Genomic DNA, 11,461 nt, shown 5'->3' with positions numbered 1-11,461 from the left:
TTGGATTAACCACCTAAGTTAGTTACTAGTTTACGCGAAATATTGCATTGTTACTTGTTTTCGTTGTAAAACGCATGGGTCATTCACAAATAATGAATGGATGAATGGAATGTATATTGTATTACAGGTTTTATGAAAATGGCAACTAGTAGGCCTGATTGGGATAGAAAATATGGACAGCGATGCGTTATGTATTTTTGTAAATCTAAATACGGTCTACGAACCGTTGCGTATTTTTGTACCTTAAAGTCGTAATTACTAGTAGTTGCATAAATGATGGTAGTGTCATGAAGACGGCGTTTCTAAGAAGACGAAGCCATAAAGTTGCAATGATGACCCTTGAAACTTGAAGACTCAAGGGGTCATGCTAGTTGCCAAATGCATCTTATACTTATGTTTTCGATATATAATTATATGTTTTCGATATATAATTATATGTTTTTGATATACAATTATGTTTAATTATATATGAATGATATGTTAGATGCATGTTTAGGATTTCAATGTTGCGATGATTAATAAAGTTCACTTAAATCAACCAACATAGAAACCCTAGGTCCCTAAAATATTTAATCAAATTTGCCATTCCAAAATAACACTTGCCAAACTAATGAGAATAGTGATGGGCTACGCCAAAGCGAGGCATCACTACTTTCCTAGGAACGTAAGGTATACCGGGTATACAAGTTAATTTTAGTTAAACTCAACGATATCAGTAAGGAGTCCTTAGATGTCGTGGCAATGGAGATAAACGTCATAAAGCATTAGATGTGACATATTATTGAACCAAGAATAGCTTAGAGCTATTAGCAAGGAGTTGCTTACCTTAGAATAATAAGTGTTAAGATAAGCCAAAGCATGCTTAATCACTCATTGATCTTTGGATCTTGGAATCGTTTTATTCTTGCCAAATGGGGACAAATTCGATGTGTGGATAGAACGCTTAATAAGCTTGAAATTTGCATGAATGCTTTAAAATTTAAACTTATTGTTTCATGAATGGTTTTTCATTTCAAAATTCTTTCAATTGTAGAAACAATGTCTGCGAATAAGTCAAACAACCAATTTTCGTTACGCTCAATTCTCGACAAGGAGAAATTGAGTGGGCCAAACTTTCTTGATTGGCAAAGGAACTTGCGTATAGTTCTTATGCAAGAGGAAAAGGAATACGTCCTCGATGAGAAAAATCCCGAGGCTCCCAATGAGGAAGTCACTCAGGTTACCCTAAACCGATGTCAAATGCATCATTTTGGCCATAATGTCTCTCGACCTTCAAGAGACTTTCTTTGAGAAGGAGACAACTTTTAAGATCATTTCTAAACTTCAGAATATGTTCCAAGAGCAGGCCCGTGAGAGCAAGCTCAAGAAAGGAGAGCCAATCAGCCCACATGTACTCAAAATGATTGGTTTATTTGAGAACGTGGAAAGGCTTGATGCAGGGTATTCGACCGAGATGGCAATTGATATCATTTTCCATTCGCTGCACAAAGGCTATGATCAGTTCAAGATGAACTATAACATACACAATATGGAGAAAGCCCTCACCGAGCTTCATGGTATGTTGAAGCAAGCCGAGCAAACGCTCAAGGATGAGGGGAAGCATGACATGCTTATGGTCAAGAAGGGCAAGCCATTCAAGCGCACAGGCAAGAAGAAGAAAGGCTTTAAGGGGAAGGGTAAGAAGACCTTTCTGCCTAAGTCAAAAGCTACCAAGGACCACAAGGACAAGAAGGTAGCCTCTTCTAAATCTGATTCCGAATGTTTCTATTGCAAGAAGAAAGGACATTGGAAGAGAGATTGCCTCAAGTTCAAGGACGATAAGAAGAATGAAACCGTTGCTTCCAGATCAAGTATTTTTGTTAAAGACTTAAACTTCACTAGCACAACAACATGGGTATTAGATGCTGGATGTGGCTCACACCTTTGTTCCAATTCTTAGGGACTAAGGAAAACTAGAAGGCTAGAGAAGGGAGAGGTTGAACTCCCGGGTTGGAAATGGAGCCAGAATTACGACCGTATCCGTAGGAACTCTTAGTTTGTCTTTGCCCTTCGGGCTAGTTCTAGAACTTGAAAATTGTTATCATGTTCCAAATGTTACCAAAAACATCATTTCAATTTTGGCGTTGGATGTCAACGGATTTGAATTTTGAGTAAAAGACAATCCATGTTCATTTTATCTCGATAATGTTTTTTATGGTACGGCATATTCAGAAAATGGTCTTTATGTGCTTTCTTTAGACAAACAAGTTTATAATGTTAATGATACCACCAAGAGAGCTAAGACTGTTGAGTCAAATCAGATATATTTGTGGCATTGTAGTCTTGGCCACATTAACATCAAGCGCATCAAGAAACTTCTACATGAAGGTACTCTTGACTCATTCGATTTACAATCATTTGAGAATTGTGTAGGATGCTTATTAAGCAAGATGATAAAACAACCATTCTCCAGGTTGGGAGAAAGGGCAGGTGACTTATTGGGCCTAACACACACCGATGTATGCAGACCAAGGAGCACACCCGTAAGGAATGGTTATCGATATATCATCACCTTCACAGACGACTATAGTAGATATGGATATGTCTACCTTATGTCGAACAAATCTGAATCATTTGAGAAATTCAAAGAATTTTAGAGTGAAGTTGAAAACCAGCTTGGCAAGAAAATCAAAGCCCTTGATCGAATCGAGGTGGTGAATATTTGAGCCATGAATTCGATGACCACCTAAAGAACATGGTATTCTTTTAGAGTTGACACCTCTAGGAACTCCATAATGGAACAAAGTATCCGAAAGGAGAAACTGAACCTTACTAGACATGGTACGATCAACAGTGGGTCTTAGCGATCTTCCTATCTCTTTCTAGGGACACACACTTTTAACCGCGACACTAACACTGAACCCTGCTTCGTCAAAAGCTGTCGAAAAGACTCCATATGAATTATGGACGAAGTAACCTCTAACGCTGTCTTTTCTCAAGATTTGGGGTTGGGAAGCATATGTCAAAAGATTAATTTATGACAAGCTTCACCCTAAATCTAACAAGTGTTTCTTTGTGGGATATCCAAAAGAAACCAAAGGGTATTACTTCTACAAAAAATCTAAGAACAAAGTATTTGTTGCTCGTGATGGTGTCTTTTTGGAGAAGGAACATCTTTCCAAACTGACAAGTGGGAGTAAATTCGAACTTGATGAAGTTCGAGAGGACGAGCAACAAAGTCAAATTGGCGGTTAAAGTGCTTCAACAGCATCTGTTGACATTAGTTAAACTGTGCAAAGTCAAAATGACAATGCAAATGCCCAATCCATAACGCGGGATAAACCTAGGTCGTTGATTTCTAGATTTCCCGATCAAAATAAAATTTGTAAAACCAAACCCAACCCTAGGTATAGGGGCAAGTCCGAGTCGAACCTAAGGGAAAGCGGTATTTGCTAAGGTCTTAGGCTAAGCTATTCTGAAATCTTAAAACGACGGGTTGGTCTATGCTATCGAATCAATTCAAAGCTAACAAATGGAAATCAATTATCAAAACACTAGGGAATTCAGGATCCACATGCACTAATGATAAACTTGCTAATTTGACGGGAATTTGATCAATCAAGAAATGCGAGGGAAAACGATATTTGCAATCAAAATCACTCAAAGAGCTATTTCCAAGGGTCAAGCTAGATGTCTCTACAAATGACTTCAAAGGAAAATCGCAAATCAAGATCAATCAATAATAATAGCTTCCAAATCAATTGTTCGTTTCATTGAAAACTGTTATGCAATCTAGCATGATCATCAAGGTTAGCTTGTCCTCTTCAAATCAAACACGTGCAAAAATTTCATCAACCAATTTAATCACATCAACAAATCAATCAAAAACAACAAATTAGCTATAGAATATCACTAATACATGCTTTACCACATCCCTAGCAAAAGAACTACTCAGTACTCATGGGAAAATTGAAAAGCATAACAAAAGTAATCATCAATTTCATCATCAACATTGTAATCCAAATATCAAAAATCCAAAATCAAGCAAAACAATAGTGTAGGGAATTATTTTAAGCAACCCACACTTGAGCCCCACTGTGATCATACACTTAAGCATGGTGGCATCCAAAGGGAAGGAAGCTAGAGCAAAAGAGTCGCTAACAACTTTTAGGAACTTGTAAACCGTTCACAGGGTGAAGGTTACACCCCTTCACGATCCATGAGATCGCTAACTCCATAGTGGTCTGGAACCATGATTGGATATTCGGGAATGAAGGTACAAATCCAACCTAAAAGAGATTGAACCTGCCCTAAAATAGGCCTCTACTTTATTATTCTCATATTCATGTGCGCTTTCTGACTAACATACAATCAATAGGTTAATCCTAAACCTGTTTTATCTATGTTGGTTGAATATTAATGCACGAACAAATGTATTATTGGCAATCACTTGAATTAAAATCACATTAGCCTAAATAAAATTATTAATTATCTTATTAATCATGATTACAAGTACAAATTCCCTTTAAACCTGCAAGAGAGGGCGTGATCAAGCAATAACAATATATCAAGCAGCATAATAACAACAATCATCATCATAATATTCTCAAAGCATAATAATATTATTGGCAAGATCCTAGGCATGATACTAACAAGAGTAATAACAAATCCTAGCATGTCACTAAACATTAAAGATTAAAGCTTTATCCCTAACATGATACTAACATGATAGAAGAAATAGGAAGCAACCTAAACATGATACTAGAAAGCAATAAAGACATCCTAACATGACACTATGAATTAAAATAATAATCTAAGCGTGCTTTCTAAGGAAATAGAGCAATTGAAACAACTTATTTTGTTTCCTCGTACCTCTTTCTAATAACAAAATACACACGTTAGTAACTTCAAGGAAAATATTAAATCAAACAATTAATTTAAATAATTGAAATAGGGATTTGAATTGGGACCAAACCCTCATAAATTATCAACCTTTCACGTCTAGAGCGAAGGCAACTTCGAGCTTGGCTAGGTGCATCTAAGACTTGTGAATGAGTATTTTTATGAAAGGGGAAGGCTTAGAAAGAGGGAGAAAGAATAAGCTTCTAGCTTAAGAGAGAGAAGAGAATAGAATTAGATGATTGTTGATTATTGTGAATGATGGTTAATGATTTAAAAATGGAGAATATCGACCCTTTTTATAGTGAAAATAGTCTGAAAACGATAGAAAAGAGTCAGAATTCAAATCTGTATAAAATTGGTTTTGTCGCAGAGCGACAGGGTAAAGCGCAGCGCAACAGGGTTGTCGCGGCGCGCTGAGACAGTTTTTTTTTTGCGGATTTTGTTTTTATCATAATTTTTGATCTAGAAGTTGAAATAAGTCATATAATATGTCGTTGGAAATCTCTCAAAGTCTAATTTCCAACCCAAGTAGAATTAGATTAAAATATTTTGTAGATAAAAAGATATGGCCGAAATAGTGGAAAGGTGTCAATTTTGGATAGAGTTTTTTATTTCTTTCATATCTTTTTTGTTATAGCTCGGAATTAATATTATAATATATCATTGGAAAGACAACTTCAAGATCTATCCAACCAAATAATATTTGGATAAAAATTATGAGGCAGAAAAATTATATCTGATCATCTTTGAACATCTTTCATTTCGAATAGAATTAGGACTTAAAAAAGGAAAGTTTTATTCAATTTCAAATTCTTTGATCTTATCTTTTCAAAAAGGATAATTAGAATCTTCTAGAAACTAATAGAAGCTTCTAATTAATCCTAATTAGTTTAGGAATGGGATTAAACCTTTGGACCCTCCACATGATCATTGGGCCGTAGGTAAAATCCGGTTTGAGCCCAGTTTAGTATTTTGGCCATAGCTTCCTCATTATTCATCAGAATTGGGCTTATAATATATTGTTGGAAAGGTCTTTTCAAATACCATCCAACTACATTATTATTGAACCCTTATCATGGACCAAACTAAACTGGACTAGACGTTTTTCATAAATAGGGTACAAAAAGAAAGATTTTCAAAAATAGAAATGAATTATTTTTATTAAAAACAATTAAGACGCATCACGAGACTCTTTCACATTTCACTTCATTCGATAATCAAACGACGTGAAAGATACTCATCACTGGTTTTGGTTTTTGGGGAGATACAATTAAGTATCTACAGATGCCACCACTTTGACTAAGTTTGGAGAAACGTATGTTTCGAAAACAAAAGTCAAAGTAGAAATAGGGACGGAGAATGATTCAGAACATTCTGCGATCCTAAATCATTCTTGTAACGCCGATACCTGCAAACTAGCGTTAGTTAAACAGATAAAAGAGTTAAGAAACGCGTATCTTGCACCGTCGAGCACACGTTTCTAGGGTAACTGAATTTATTGCTGCATTTTGTTATGACGACCTCCATAAGCTAAGGGATATCACTTGAAGATTGCTCCACTTGTAGCTGCCTTCAATTTCCGCTGTGACAGTCTTCCTCATCTCAGGGAACATCATCGAAGATTGCTCTACTTGTAACAATCTTCTACTGTTTTGTGGCCATCTTCCGCAAGCCAGAGAACATGGCCGAAGGTGACTCTACTTGTAGTCATCTTCAGTTTTGCTGTAACGTCCTTCCATGTCTCGGGAATTCTATCGCGAACCACCACGCCTCGAGGGATCCACTAGACGATAATCTTCCACGCCTTGGGAATTCTACCGCGAACCACCACGTCTTGAGCGATTCATTGGATGACGGTCTTCCGCACCTTGGGAATTCTTATTGTGAACCACTTCATCTCGAGCGATCCATTGGATGATAGTTTTCCACGCCTTGGGAATTCTTATCATGAGCTTCTGCGCCTTGAGCAACTCACAAATGAATGTTGACAAATTTTCTCGCCTCGGGCAACATGTCATAGACTCCTTCGTCTTGAGCAGTCTTCTAAATGATGATTTTCCACGCCTTGGGAAGTCTAATAGTTTAACAGTTTCCAAGCCTTGAGAGTCCTGTCATGAGCTCCTACGCCTTGAGTAGTTCGCAAGTGAAATTCCACTAAGTACCCATGCCTTGGGATGCAATCGCCAACTTCTGTGCCTTGGGAAGTGTGCATCAATCAATAATTTCTCTACGTCTCGGGAAAACTTGTCCAATAATTATGGGTCTCTTTGCCTCGAGAAACTTGCTATGTGAGTCGTCCATGCCTTAGGACACAATCAATTTTTGTTGAATCAAAGTTATTTTGTTCGACAACCTCCACATCTTAGGGAACGCCATCCAAGATGCTTCGCCTCAAGCTATCTTCTTAAATCGGGTGACAACTTTCTCATTCTAGGGAATGTTGTCGAAGATCACTACGCCTTGAGCTGTCTTCTCAAATTAAGGTGACATCTTCCATATCTTTAGGGGATATTGTCAAAGACCACTACGCCTTGAGTCGTCTTGTCAAATTCTCTCATATTCACTCCTTGGAAGTGATAGCTTGTCATGTCTTGAAAAAACTTGCGTCTTTTGCCTTAAACCTTTGTAAAGATCACCTGTCCGTTTGGGACTTAGTGCACCTGCATCTATGTTTTGGACTACAGGACTTTGCTTATGTTTTTCTTAGGGTTGATCTAAGGTTTTGTGTGCTTGACATTGTGATTGCTTTGACTTAAGGTTGACTCAAGGTTTAGTGATTGACTGACTTGAGGTTGACTCAATTTGATTTGACACGTGTGTATAGACTCCACTCTATGTGATATGATATGACATGACTTAACGTACATGACTCGTGTGTGCATTGTTTTGTAATGTATTTGGGTAACTTAGGCGCGGAGGCTAAGTACTTTATACTTTGTGACGCAATAATGTTTTATGATAATGAGTGATCTTGATATGACTAGGCATGCTTCAACGTTTATGATTTCATGGAAAAGGGTTCCTATGGGAAGGTTTATTTGGTCATGTATCTGTGATGTGTGTCAAAGTGACACTACGTTAGGCCGCAAAGTCTAAGTATGTGGAAAAATATTTTGAAAAGAGTCAAATGATGATGACTCTTAGGCTATGTTAGCTAATGATGTATGGATCTATCCCCCAAGTTTAGCTCTAAGTGGATAGGGATGAGCATTGGAGAACCCTTAATATGATCATGTATGAATGCATTTTTATTACGGCCGCACCCCAATGTGAGGTTGTCTACGTATCCGTTAAGAATTAGGCCGAACGTAGCTCTAGCCGAACCTTGCACAAGTGTGTGTATACCTCAAAGAGGTCTTTAAAGGGTGGTAACGTGGTTAGGAAAAAGGTCGAAGAAGAAAGGGATAAAGGCTCAAGACCCTAGATAAGCCCCCAAGGTGTGCAACCTTGCTTTTGAATCTTTGTATTTGTATGCTTGAGGTTTCCTCACTTTTGAACTCTCTTTCTTTTGTTTATTATTATTATTATTATTATTATTTTTTGCTCTCTTTCATTTTTTGGTTTTGCAATTTTTTTTTATATTTTGATAAGTGTGGGCAATCCCGATCATGTGGTCTATCACTCACTTGGCATTCATGTTTCTCAGGCACAGTACCGAGCACTCGATAAGAGACGCAATCTGAGACGTGTTCATATCAAAGACATGTTCAGATTAATGACATTGGACACTTGGCCTTTTGCACACTTTTATTATTATTTGCTTTTTGCTATTTTAATCTTTTGAAATCACTCAAGCTTTTGAAGTTGCATAAGTTACACACCATCCCATCCCAAGGTTAGGTAGATGTGGGTTTAAAAAATGAGAGTCTATCGTTAGACGAGGTTCAAAGTGATTTATCAAGAAAGGATTGTATATTTTTAAAAGGTAAAGATGATATGATATGGCTACAAGGGGTGCCTCAAATCATTAGTATACCTTGTTCTTAGTCTGGCATGGATATTTTTTTTTTTTTTTTTTTTTTTTTTTGCAATGCAATGATCATATGCAAGAAATAAATGCTCATTTTATTAAAAGGAAAAAAAAAACCTACAAAATAAAATCTAAGGAAAATAAAAGGTGCATATGCTAGACTTATTGGGGAAAGAAGGAATAAAGAAAAGAAAAAAGAGGTCATGAAATCTTGTCGTTGAAGCCCGCCTCGTGTCTTGTGCTTTATCATCATTTGGCCTTCTTGCCAGCTGGAGGTATGGGAGGCTTGTTATTATCAATCAAATGTTGGATGGCCTCTTTTAACTTCCGACAACTCTCGGTAGTATGCCCTCTACCTTGATGGTACTTGCAATGAGCGTCAGAATCATAGTTGGGTGACCTGTTTTCGGGTGCTGGATCTTGAAGAGGTTCAATAGGAGTGATGAGTCCTTTGGCATGGATTCGATCGAAAGCTATATCGTAGTTTATCCCAATAGGGGTGAACTCTTTACTTAGTTGCTTCTTAGGTTTTTGGTTATCCATGGCTAAGACTTTATTAAGGTCAAAGATACTAACATTGTTACTAGAGTAGGTGTTTTCGGAAGAAGAAGGATTGTCGTTCTTCTTTCCTTTCCAGCCACTGTTGTTACTATGGTTAGTAGTATTTTGTTTTGCAAGATTGTCTTCAATATCAATACCTATGTCATAGACAACTTTGAAAGTGTTTAAATTGCATTGATATTTTAGGTGCCTTTGGTACTTGTCCTGGAGGTTCTTGTTGAACATCCTCACAGATTCCTTTTCAGTAGGGACTTCAACCATCTTAGCGGAAGTCTCCCTCCACTTGTTGAAGAAAGAAGTAAATCCTTCGTTCTCCTTTTGCTTCAACCTTTCAAGTTCTCTATGATCAGTTTTAACCTGAACGTTCCACTTGTATCTATCTATGAAAGCGTTTATTATGGCATCCCAAGAAGAGGTCTTCTCTTTTTCAAGGGAAAAGAACCATTTTTGATAAACGATTTCTAAAGATAATGAAAATAGTGAATGGAAAACCTTCCTATCAATCCCTTTAGTATTCATTATTGTTTCAAAAGCTCTTAAACGGAAATAGGGGTTGTCAGTTGGCTTGAACTTAGGGATGTCATTGACATTGAACTTCTACGGAAGAAGTTCCTTGTCCACTGAGACCCCTTGTGAGCTAATCTCTTGAAACTTATAGTCATTGGAAACTTGCTTAAGGCTTTCTTCCATGCGCTCAAGCTGTCGTTGCTTGTTAGGATCGTTAACTTGAAGAACGAGAGTCTTCACCATCTCAGTCAGATTGTTCATGTTTTGCCTTAACTTATCAAATTTTTATTGGGGAGCCATCAGTAAAAACTTTTTACTGTGTCTAATGGGCTTATCGAAGAGTAGAACTTGAACGAAGGTGTTATCCTTAATTAAGCGCCCTTCTCTTCTTGACCAAGTAATGCAAAAAAGGAAGTTATGGATACTTTTTTGTTAATTATTCGACTCAAACTTGATTCAACATGCATAGATGGAGAAATATCATGGAAGAATGAGGGGAACGACATGTATAGAGAAAGCATGTGGAGAGTGGAAAGATGATGAAGATGGAGAGATGTGGAAGAATTTAGGAATAGAGTGGACCCCCAACTCAAATGATGGAAAGAACGACTCATGCATGGACCTAAGACATGGTCATGGTGTGGAAAAAGTATGTACAAAGTGTGTGAATACTTGTGAGTGTAAGTGATATGTTCAAGACTTGTGTCATGACCATGTGACTAGACTATGTGACTAGACTCAAACAAAGACTAAATTAAGACTTCACGTATGTGCACTAAACTGGAAAGGCTGTAGTATTTTAGTCATAACTTTTGATCTGTGACTCCGAATCAGACGAAACCAACTCCAAATAAAAGATGAAACTCGGGGCTATAGATCCATAGGTTGTACGACTCGTAACTCTTCCTAGAACTCCGGCTATGACCAAAACAAGTTGACGCTTGTGCAGTATACGGGAATAAAAATCCGGGTTGACTCAAAGGAACTATGACTCGATTTTAGACATATTTATTAGCTCAAATTCAGTACTCAATTAATTAAGCAAAGTCTTTTAGTCATTGGTTAGTTTATTTAAGAATATTTATAATCACAAGTCAAACCAAACGGTTAGTTTAATCACATATAAATATGCGCAAGTAAATAATGCACAAGTAGTCAAATAGTCACAATATGATGCAATGAGTTTGCAACCTAACAATGGCTCTAGTTCTCTAAAGTTCAAGGATAAGGGTTAGTCAAAGAGGGTCCATGGTTATGAGTCCGGATGCATCGTGCGGAAGCCTTACCTTTGGAAGAGTTGGCGCGTATGGATGGGACCCCACAAGTTAAACTTGCTTCCATGGTTTGGTGAATTCACAAAATCGGATGTGGCCGTCGTTGCAATGAGCGTTCGATTGGGTAGATGGAGCGTGAATTCCCAGAGGGTTATAGCCATATGTAGAACACATATGGGTTAAGAAAAGTGAGAAAAACTCAATCAGGAAGTAAAATCGAGCAAACAGTACTAGAACTGGTCAAAGCAAGGAGGTAGATTTCTGCCTC

This window comes from Chenopodium album, chromosome 14, assembly GCF_948465745.1.
Source record: "Chenopodium album chromosome 14, dcCheAlbu1.1, whole genome shotgun sequence".
NCBI classification, from domain to species: domain Eukaryota; kingdom Viridiplantae; phylum Streptophyta; class Magnoliopsida; order Caryophyllales; family Amaranthaceae; genus Chenopodium; species Chenopodium album.
This window is presented reverse-complemented; position numbering follows the sequence as displayed.